Source organism: Taudactylus pleione, unplaced genomic scaffold (assembly GCF_031769625.1).
Source record: "Taudactylus pleione unplaced genomic scaffold, aTauple2 ptg000032l, whole genome shotgun sequence".
Classification (NCBI taxonomy): Eukaryota; Metazoa; Chordata; class Amphibia; order Anura; family Myobatrachidae; genus Taudactylus; species Taudactylus pleione.
Window position 1 is genome coordinate 32247831 of NW_028284434.1, and position 10438 is coordinate 32258268.

Genomic DNA, 10438 nt, shown 5'->3' on the forward strand with positions numbered 1-10438 from the left:
CGTCCGTATCCTGGACTTCTTCAAGGGATATTTTAGCTCCTGTGGGGTATCCAATATTTATACCCCTTCTAATAATGACAAACAAGAATTGACAGAGCTCCTTAGTGACATCACTTCCGGTTTTCTAAACAGTTCCTCTCTATTAAAGTGGAGTAACCACTTAGAATCACATTAGGCCATTTCCTTTATTAAAACATTGTTAAATTGGAAGTCTGTTTCCTAAATATAAATTATTTGCTAGCATATTACTCCTTCCTTGCTGTGTATCGCGTCGCGTCACTTCCGCCCTTGTTATTCGTGCATCGCGGTCCTTCCGCCCTTACTTGAGCAGTTCACTACATCACTTCCTCCTCCGTTGTCAACGTCCCCATTGCGCGCTATGCCTCCTCCTTCCTTGTGCAGGATAGGACCTTTTATCCACTCGTCCGCCTGTCACGTGTGTCACGTCCAGCGTCAAAGCATCTCCAGTTTCTGGCGGCCTCCATCTTTGTACTCTAAATGTCTCCTTTGCCCGCGGCCATCTTGCTACTCTCATAAGTTCCATTTTCTTTGCCATATTTATGCTCCCATCTGCATCATGTTATTTATAATCCTGGGGATAGTAGTTTAGTTATTATTTCCTATATGGAATAATGGATGACAATATTAGTTTAAATATATATAACCAGCCATATGCTTGGACTCTAAAAAATGATGAGAGATTGTGACAGTTTCTAATTATTCTCCACACCTATTCAGAATCATAACTAGAATTCAAACAACTCCATAAATAAATAAATATCACATATATTGATGTATAATGTAAACTTATATGTGGACACTAGTAAAAAATCCTAAAATCATACTATTGGGGACTAATATAGTACATCCTTAAAAAATAATAAGTAATGATGATATTAAAAATTCTTCTTAAAAAAATGGTGGATGGCAATCTTCTTTAGGGATTTTATAGTTCATATGCATATATATATATGCATATATATATATATAGTCTTTTCACTCTGTAGGGTCAATTGGTTCTTATGTGAGTCTTGAAACATGTAATCGATATTGTTGCATTCTGGAAATTCTTACTCCCATCTTCGGATTTATAAATCAGAGAATTCTTCTTAGGTCGTATGTCTTGGGGGATTCATGCTTATATGTCACATAAAGATACTACCGTACCTGGTCTTCCATAGAGGTTTCCCATCCAAGTACTAACCAGGCCCAATGGTGCTTAGCTTCCAAGATCAGACGAGATTGGGCGCTCTAACCCAGGTATGACGGTAGGTTATATTAGGACCTAACATGAAATCCCTTTTATCTTTTTCATCTTCATTAAAGAAATGGTGCTATCTCATAATTATCGTTAAATCCTCTAGGAGTCATAGTGTCCAATTCGAAAATCCAGAACATCTCACGTTTGGATAATTTATTTGCAAGATCTCCTCCTCTCTCTCCCAATTCCACATGTTCTATAGCTTTGAACGTTAGGTCATCTGGATCCGATCTATGGTGTGAAATAAAGTGTCTTGACACCATATGAGTCTCCACCTTGTTCTTGATATTCCTTATATGTTCTTGTATACGAAGTTTTAAAGGTCGTTTGGTCTTTCCTACGTATTTTATTCCACATGAACATTCCAAGAGGTAAATGACTGAAGTTGAATTGCAATTAAGATGTTGTTTAATTTTGTATTCCTTGGTATTTGCAGAATTACTGAAGTTTTTTCTCTGCCGATGTAAAAATTTGCATATATTGCACTTGCCACATTTGTAACTCCCTGGACAGTTATGGATAATGTTGGATTTTGAAATATTAATATCACTTAACATACTAGGTGCTAGAGAATCTTTGAGATTCCTTGCCTTTCTGAATACAATGGGGGGTCTGGGTGGTAGAATTTCTTTTAAGACTGGATCCATTAGAAGGATCTTCCAATGCTTATTAAGGGAAATCTTAATGTCTCTCTCCTGTGCGTTATATGTTGTGATGAATGGGATGATATTCTTCTCTTCCTCTTCCACATTCTTATATTCCAATAACATATTCCTCTCCATGGTATCCATTTTCTCCTTTGCTTCCAATAATAACCTTGGAGGATATTCTTTCTCTAAAAATCGATTTGTATATGTTTGGATTTGCTCGTTACATGTTTGTGTTTCACTGCAATTTCTTTTTATTCTGTGAAATTGTGAGTACGGAATATTCTCTTTCCATCTTCTTAGATGTCCGCTCTTAAAATGAAGATAACTATTGGTATCTACTTCCTTTATGAAGTTCTTTGTAATGATCGTGTTTTCTTCTCCACGTAGAACCAAATCCAGAAATTCAATAGTACTCTTATTTATTTTCGATGTGAATTTCAAATTCATATTATTCTCTGAAATGTGATTTAAAAACAATTGGAAATCTTCCTCCAACCCTTCCCATATTATCAGAATATCATCTATATATCTCTTAAAAAATATGATGTTATTTCTAAATGGATTATTTTCATAGACATAATTCTTTTCCCAACATCCCATAAAAAGATTGGCAAAGCTAGGGGCAAAAGTTGTCCCCATAGCAGTGCCGCAAATTTGCCGATAAAATTGGTGTAAAAATTTAAAATAATTATGATCCAGAATAAAAGACATTAAATCACATAAAAATTCTTTGTGTGTAGTGCTCATTGTTGGGTCCACTTCAAAATATTCTCTACAAGCATTGATCCCTTTACCATGTTCAATACATGTGTATAAGGATTGAACATCAATTGTGACCCATGAATAAGTTGCTTTCCATTCCATCCCTTTTAAAATTTGTAATAAATTAGTAGTGTCTTTTAAATACGATTGAAGTTCTTTCACATATTTACATAAAAAAATGTCCACATATTCAGACAGGTGTGAAGTTAACGAATCTATTCCTGCGATGATGGGTCTTCCTGGGGGATTTTCCAAAGACTTATGAATTTTTGGTAGAAAATAAAATATGGGGGTTGTAGGATTGGTCTGTAGGAGATATTGGAACTCCTCCTTGGTTAAAATGCCATTATGTAGTCCATATACTAAGAGTCTCCTTAACTCATCCACATATTTCTCCAAAGGATCACAATCGAGTGGTACATAGGAATTACTGTCACCTAATAACCTATGAGATTCCTTAATATATTGTGATCTATCCATAATGACCAATCCCCCCCCCTTGTCAGCTTGTTTAATGACAATATCCTTGTTGTTTTGTAAGTTTTTTAAGGCTTCTTTTTCTTTATTTTTCAGATTCTGTTTATTATTGTGTTTCAGATTGCCTTCACATAAGTCTTTCTTAACTAAGTCATAAAAAACATTAAGATGATGTCCTTTCGATTCGAGTGGATAATACTTTGATTTACCCTTTAGTCCTGACTTGGAAGCATTCTCCTGAAAATTCTTAATCACTGCGTCATCTTTTCTTACAAAGTGTCTTTTTAATGTCAAGTTTCTTATAAATTTGTTGAGATCAATGAAGGTCTGGAACCTATTCATATTACTTGATGGAGCAAATGTCAGCCCTTTGTTCAATAATGACACTTCATGTTTAGATAAGATGTGTTTCGATAGATTAAAGATCCCTCTTTCCTTGGGGTCTACATCAGGTTCCTCCTTTTGTAATTTCTTCCTCCTGCCTCCTCGTATCCCTCTTCGTCTCTTACCCTTCTTTTCATAGGGGATGCCAATTTCGTGGTTTCCCTGAAGAAGGTTTTCCTTGGATTCATTGAATTGTGGTCTGGTCCTGGGGATAAAAAATGATCTGAATCGCTATTTGAATCAAATCTTTGAAGTGTTGAAAACCGGTTCTTTGTGTGGTATGTTCTATAGTTGGGTTGTTCATTCATAACATCATCCCTTTTAAAACTTTGTTTTCTTCTAGATGGAACTGTTCTCCAAGTGGTTGTTTCTTGTCTGGGATTATGTAATGACTGTTGTCCAACCGATTTATTGAATCTACTCCAATTCTTGACTTTATTGGAGTCATAATCTTGTTTGTCCCTAATAAATTTCCTCTCTTTCCCTTTCATGACATCCTCTTCAATACGGTCAAGTTTGCGTGATAAAACTTTCTCGTTAATATTGTATTCCCCATTATCCTTGAATTTCTCCATATGTGTTTCTTTTTGTTTTATCTCAAGTTCCAATTCTGACATTATATTTTTCTTTTCCATAATAATTAATTTCATCAAATCCATGGAACAATTATGTAAAATTTTGTCCCATTTATCCATAAATTCTGATTTATCTAAACCAAAGGTTGGATTTTTTAATAGTCTCAAACCTCTTGGAATTCTATTAACTGATATGTAATGTTCAAGACCCTTGATGTCCCACCATGCCTTGATCTCTTTAGTGAGAGATTTCTCCATCTCCCAAAACAGGTTATCTAAATTTTCGGTTGGAATACTCTCTTGTAGTAAAACATGGTCCTCATTAAATATTTTCTGGCATAAATCACTCCTTTTGTTTAGACGTTCATTGTTTCTGTACATCTTTGTACGTTTATCTGTTTGGGACTCCTCCAAAAGGCTGCTGTATTCAATAACCAAAGTTTACGTGCAGCAGAAGATCACAGCGCCAGTTGGGTGCAAATCCCTCAATGTGGTATTTTTATCAGTTGTGTGTCTATTGTCTCACACTAAAAATTTGTAATAATGTGACACTATTAAAATGCACCCCCAAAAATGTGTGAGTGTCAGCTCAACCAGCAAAATAATGTAACAGTGGTGATCTATTACATATACAAACAAATAGAAAATACAAGGAGCTGGTATAGAGCGCCTACTGTGCTTATATAACTTATTATAAAGTGCTAACAATATAAAGTGATATCGTGCAATAAAATTGCTAATGCCAGGATAGTAATATCAAATTATCATTATCCTCAAATATTTATGCAATTTATTATATATAAAATATAACTTATAAAATAACAACGGTCTATATGACTAAAGTGCTATTGCAGAGATCCTTCAAGGATCATAAACTAAATTAACAATCATAACATTCCATAAACATGTGCAAAAAATGCATAAATAATTTAAAATGTGAATCAATAAAAGTGCAAAAATTCATTTAAAATAACATGAATTAGTTTTAATCAGACACAACAATAGATATCCTCCTACATGAAGGATAAATGACATAAAAACACATAAAACCAAGGACAAAAATGTGTATATATAGAAAAGGACTATAGATTTATCAGAATAAATAGGAATAAAAATCGTAGCTTATCTGATAAAAATGGCAAGTTCATGAATGGAAAGATAATAGCAGCCTCCAACGCGTTTCGTCCGTATCCTGGACTTCTTCAAGGGATATTTTAGCTCCTGTGGGGTATCCAATATTTATACCCCTTCTAATAATGACAAACAAGAATTGACAGAGCTCCTTAGTGACATCACTTCCGGTTTTCTAAACAGTTCCTCTCTATTAAAGTGGAGTAAAGGTCCTATCCTGCACAAGGAAGGAGGAGGCATAGCGCGCAATGGGGACGTTGACAACGGAGGAGGAAGTGATGTAGTGAACTGCTCAAGTAAGGGCGGAAGGACCGCGATGCACGAATAACAAGGGCGGAAGTGACGCGACGCGATACACAGCAAGGAAGGAGTAATATGCTAGCAAATAATTTATATTTAGGAAACAGACTTCCAATTTAACAATGTTTTAATAAAGGAAATGGCCTAATGTGATGCTAAGTGGTTACTCCACTTTAATAGAGAGGAACTGTTTAGAAAACCGGAAGTGATGTCACTAAGGAGCTCTGTCAATTCTTGTTTGTCATTATTAGAAGGGGTATAAATATTGGATACCCCACAGGAGCTAAAATATCCCTTGAAGAAGTCCAGGATACGGACGAAACGCGTTGGAGGCTGCTATTATCTTTCCATTCATGAACTTGCCATTTTTATCAGATAAGCTACGATTTTTATTCCTATTTATTCTGATAAATCTATAGTCCTTTTTTATATATACACATTTTTGTCCTTGGTTTTATGTGTTTTTATGTCATTTATCCTTCATGTAGGAGGATATCTATTGTTGTGTCTGATTAAAACTAATTCATGTTATTTTAAATGAATTTTTGCACTTTTATTGATTCACATTTTAAATTATTTATGCATTTTTTGCACATGTTTATGGAATGTTATGATTGTTAATTTAGTTTATGATCCTTGAAGGATCTCTGCAATAGCACTTTAGTCATATAGACCGTTGTTATTTTATAAGTTATATTTTATATATAATAAATTGCATAAATATTTGAGGATAATGATAATTTGATATTACTATCCTGGCATTAGCACTTTTATTGCACGATATCACTTTATATTGTTAGCACTTTATAATAAGTTATATAAGCACAGTAGGCGCTCTATACCAGCTCCTTGTATTTTCTATTTGTTTGTATATGTAATAGATCACCACTGTTACATTATTTTGCTGGTTGAGCTGACACTCACACATTTTTGGGGGTGCATTTTAATAGTGTCACATTATTACAAATTTTTAGTGTGAGACAATAGACACACAACTGATAAAAATACCACATTGAGGGATTTGCACCCAACTGGCGCTGTGATCTTCTGCTGCACGTAAACTTTGGTTATTGAATACAGCAGCCTTTTGGAGGAGTCCCAAACAGATAAACGTACAAAGATGTACAGAAACAATGAACGTCTAAACAAAAGGAGTGATTTATGCCAGAAAATATTTAATGAGGACCATGTTTTACTACAAGAGAGTATTCCAACCGAAAATTTAGATAACCTGTTTTGGGAGATGGAGAAATCTCTCACTAAAGAGATCAAGGCATGGTGGGACATCAAGGGTCTTGAACATTACATATCAGTTAATAGAATTCCAAGAGGTTTGAGACTATTAAAAAATCCAACCTTTGGTTTAGATAAATCAGAATTTATGGATAAATGGGACAAAATTTTACATAATTGTTCCATGGATTTGATGAAATTAATTATTATGGAAAAGAAAAATATAATGTCAGAATTGGAACTTGAGATAAAACAAAAAGAAACACATATGGAGAAATTCAAGGATAATGGGGAATACAATATTAACGAGAAAGTTTTATCACGCAAACTTGACCGTATTGAAGAGGATGTCATGAAAGGGAAAGAGAGGAAATTTATTAGGGACAAACAAGATTATGACTCCAATAAAGTCAAGAATTGGAGTAGATTCAATAAATCGGTTGGACAACAGTCATTACATAATCCCAGACAAGAAACAACCACTTGGAGAACAGTTCCATCTAGAAGAAAACAAAGTTTTAAAAGGGATGATGTTATGAATGAACAACCCAACTATAGAACATACCACACAAAGAACCGGTTTTCAACACTTCAAAGATTTGATTCAAATAGCGATTCAGATCATTTTTTATCCCCAGGACCAGACCACAATTCAATGAATCCAAGGAAAACCTTCTTCAGGGAAACCACGAAATTGGCATCCCCTATGAAAAGAAGGGTAAGAGACGAAGAGGGATACGAGGAGGCAGGAGGAAGAAATTACAAAAGGAGGAACCTGATGTAGACCCCAAGGAAAGAGGGATCTTTAATCTATCGAAACACATCTTATCTAAACATGAAGTGTCATTATTGAACAAAGGGCTGACATTTGCTCCATCAAGTAATATGAATAGGTTCCAGACCTTCATTGATCTCAACAAATTTATAAGAAACTTGACATTAAAAAGACACTTTGTAAGAAAAGATGACGCAGTGATTAAGAATTTTCAGGAGAATGCTTCCAAGTCAGGACTAAAGGGTAAATCAAAGTATTATCCACTCGAATCGAAAGGACATCATCTTAATGTTTTTTATGACTTAGTTAAGAAAGACTTATGTGAAGGCAATCTGAAACACAATAATAAACAGAATCTGAAAAATAAAGAAAAAGAAGCCTTAAAAAACTTACAAAACAACAAGGATATTGTCATTAAACAAGCTGACAAGGGGGGGGGGATTGGTCATTATGGATAGATCACAATATATTAAGGAATCTCATAGGTTATTAGGTGACAGTAATTCCTATGTACCACTCGATTGTGATCCTTTGGAGAAATATGTGGATGAGTTAAGGAGACTCTTAGTATATGGACTACATAATGGCATTTTAACCAAGGAGGAGTTCCAATATCTCCTACAGACCAATCCTACAACCCCCATATTTTATTTTCTACCAAAAATTCATAAGTCTTTGGAAAATCCCCCAGGAAGACCCATCATCGCAGGAATAGATTCGTTAACTTCACACCTGTCTGAATATGTGGAAATTTTTTTATGTAAATATGTGAAAGAACTTCAATCGTATTTAAAAGACACTACTAATTTATTACAAATTTTAAAAGGGATGGAATGGAAAGCAACTTATTCATGGGTCACAATTGATGTTCAATCCTTATACACATGTATTGAACATGGTAAAGGGATCAATGCTTGTAGAGAATATTTTGAAGTGGACCCAACAATGAGCACTACACACAAAGAATTTTTATGTGATTTAATGTCTTTTATTCTGGATCATAATTATTTTAAATTTTTACACCAATTTTATCGGCAAATTTGTGGCACTGCTATGGGGACAACTTTTGCCCCTAGCTTTGCCAATCTTTTTATGGGATGTTGGGAAAAGAATTATGTCTATGAAAATAATCCATTTAGAAATAACATCATATTTTTTAAGAGATATATAGATGATATTCTGATAATATGGGAAGGGTTGGAGGAAGATTTCCAATTGTTTTTAAATCACATTTCAGAGAATAATATGAATTTGAAATTCACATCGAAAATAAATAAGAGTACTATTGAATTTCTGGATTTGGTTCTACGTGGAGAAGAAAACACGATCATTACAAAGAACTTCATAAAGGAAGTAGATACCAATAGTTATCTTCATTTTAAGAGCGGACATCTAAGAAGATGGAAAGAGAATATTCCGTACTCACAATTTCACAGAATAAAAAGAAATTGCAGTGAAACACAAACATGTAACGAGCAAATCCAAACATATACAAATCGATTTTTAGAGAAAGAATATCCTCCAAGGTTATTATTGGAAGCAAAGGAGAAAATGGATACCATGGAGAGGAATATGTTATTGGAATATAAGAATGTGGAAGAGGAAGAGAAGAATATCATCCCATTCATCACAACATATAACGCACAGGAGAGAGACATTAAGATTTCCCTTAATAAGCATTGGAAGATCCTTCTAATGGATCCAGTCTTAAAAGAAATTCTACCACCCAGACCCCCCATTGTATTCAGAAAGGCAAGGAATCTCAAAGATTCTCTAGCACCTAGTATGTTAAGTGATATTAATATTTCAAAATCCAACATTATCCATAACTGTCCAGGGAGTTACAAATGTGGCAAGTGCAATATATGCAAATTTTTACATCGGCAGAGAAAAAACTTCAGTAATTCTGCAAATACCAAGGAATACAAAATTAAACAACATCTTAATTGCAATTCAACTTCAGTCATTTACCTCTTGGAATGTTCATGTGGAATAAAATACGTAGGAAAGACCAAACGACCTTTAAAACTTCGTATACAAGAACATATAAGGAATATCAAGAACAAGGTGGAGACTCATATGGTGTCAAGACACTTTATTTCACACCATAGATCGGATCCAGATGACCTAACGTTCAAAGCTATAGAACATGTGGAATTGGGAGAGAGAGGAGGAGATCTTGCAAATAAATTATCCAAACGTGAGATGTTCTGGATTTTCGAATTGGACACTATGACTCCTAGAGGATTTAACGATAATTATGAGATAGCACCATTTCTTTAATGAAGATGAAAAAGATAAAAGGGATTTCATGTTAGGTCCTAATATAACCTACCGTCATACCTGGGTTAGAGCGCCCAATCTCGTCTGATCTTGGAAGCTAAGCACCATTGGGCCTGGTTAGTACTTGGATGGGAAACCTCTATGGAAGACCAGGTACGGTAGTATCTTTATGTGACATATAAGCATGAATCCCCCAAGACATACGACCTAAGAAGAATTCTCTGATTTATAAATCCGAAGATGGGAGTAAGAATTTCCAGAATGCAACAATATCGATTACATGTTTCAAGACTCACATAAGAACCAATTGACCCTACAGAGTGAAAAGACTATATATATATATATGCATATATATATATGCATATGAACTATAAAATCCCTAAAGAAGATTGCCATCCACCATTTTTTTAAGAAGAATTTTTAATATCATCATTACTTATTATTTTTTAAGGATGTACTATATTAGTCCCCAATAGTATGATTTTAGGATTTTTTACTAGTGTCCACATATAAGTTTACATTATACATCAATATATGTGATATTTATTTATTTATGGAGTTGTTTGAATTCTAGTTATGATTCTGAATAGGTGTGGAGAATAATTAG

General features: G+C 34.3%; 2 pseudogenes; one reads left to right on the plus strand and one right to left on the minus strand.

The window, feature by feature from the left end:
- Positions 1-1155: 1155 nt before the first annotated feature.
- LOC148539010 (5S ribosomal RNA) lies at positions 1156-1274 on the minus strand (annotated as a pseudogene).
- Positions 1275-9877: 8603 nt separating this feature from the next.
- LOC148539011 (5S ribosomal RNA) lies at positions 9878-9996 on the plus strand (annotated as a pseudogene).
- Positions 9997-10438: the final 442 nt, after the last annotated feature.